Below are 1498 nucleotides of genomic sequence, written 5' to 3' on the forward strand. Positions count from 1 at the left end.
TATGAAAAAATTGTGTGATATCTACAAGGGAGCTGTGGAATTCAGACCAATCATGTTATAGCTTAAAGAAAGTGCTGTTTGGTTTGTTGTTTTGTGTTTTAAATGAGTTTGCATTAACCCACCTGTGCATTATGTCCCAGCTGTAGGAGACCAGCTGGCTCATCAGTCATTGGCTTTGCTTTAGACAACCAGTGTGTTTGAGCTCTGTCTTTCCAAAACCCAGCTCAGTGAGACTTGAGGATTGTGGACTGAACTCTTCTCATTAAGAGGAGCTGTTTGTTGTGAAGTGTCAGTAGTTTGTTAAAACTGCTCATGCAACTTGTTAAAACCCAGATGTGTCAGTCCGGGTTCCCTTAAAAAAAAAAAAAAAAGATTTCAGAAAAATCTGATTGCTTTTAAACCTGCCATTATTGGGCTGCATGATGATGATGATGAAGAAAAATGTTTTAAGGAGGTCTGAGAAAAACATTGAAAAGGGAACTTAGTGCGTCAGCTGCCATCCACAGCATTTAACTTTTAGTTTTATTTTCTTTGATCATTTGGTAATATTTCAAAAACAACCGGATGTTCTTGCTTTTGTACATGTGTGAAGATGAATAAAATTAACTGAGAGACATTTAGGTCATTTTGTTGGTTTTGCATTTGTTCACCTGATTGTAGCAGGAACATCCAGGAGTGTTTCTCCCGTACACACTTCAGGGGAAGAGTCACACATTTATTTCTCCATTTCAGAAGTCTCGGTGGAGACGGACCAACTCAGTCCATCGTCATTTTGACTTTATTCCCATCTGTTTTATTTCTTTTCCTTGTGGCACTGGAGTTCAGTGCAGACTGGCATTTAATGTTTTTTTTTTTAAACTACTGTTGATTTGTCCAGCCTTAAACAACTGTAGTTGCTATGCACAGATAAAAAAATAAAATAAAATAAATGTTATCACTAAACATTTAGCGGAACAGGACGAGTGTTGCAGATGATGGGTGGATTTTGCAGAACCGAAGGGAGATGAGTGGTCTTGTCTGTTGATTGGGTCAAACCCAGAAACGGTTTGACTGGCTTTGGAAAAAGCTTCTGTCACCAGGAACTTGATTAATGAAAACATTCTTGGCAAATGCTTTCGCTTTCGTCCGTCTTGCGCCGGTCCAAGAATTTCACCTCTAGCGGCACAATACGAATGCCCCCGGCCGTCCCTCTTAATCATGGCCCCAGTTCAGAGAGAAAACCCACAAAATAGAACCGGGAAACTTTAAACCAGCATTAAGGTGGAAAGGTTTCCATTGTTATGCATGATGACGGACTTTCCTGCAGTGGAATCCAAATTCTGAAGGTAATTATTATTATTTGCTTGTATTTCAGACCAAGTTTGGTTTTGAAAATCTTAGTCTGACTGCACAGAGTGTCTGCAGGTTGATTCCATGTTCAAGAACATTTGTCTCAACTGGAGCAAGAACCAAAGCTCAGAGTGGATCCACCTCTTTTCCTCCCGTAACTCAGTGTTCC

The sequence above is a fragment of the Monopterus albus genome, unplaced genomic scaffold (assembly GCF_001952655.1).
Source record: "Monopterus albus unplaced genomic scaffold, M_albus_1.0 scaffold71.1, whole genome shotgun sequence".
NCBI classification, from domain to species: domain Eukaryota; kingdom Metazoa; phylum Chordata; class Actinopteri; order Synbranchiformes; family Synbranchidae; genus Monopterus; species Monopterus albus.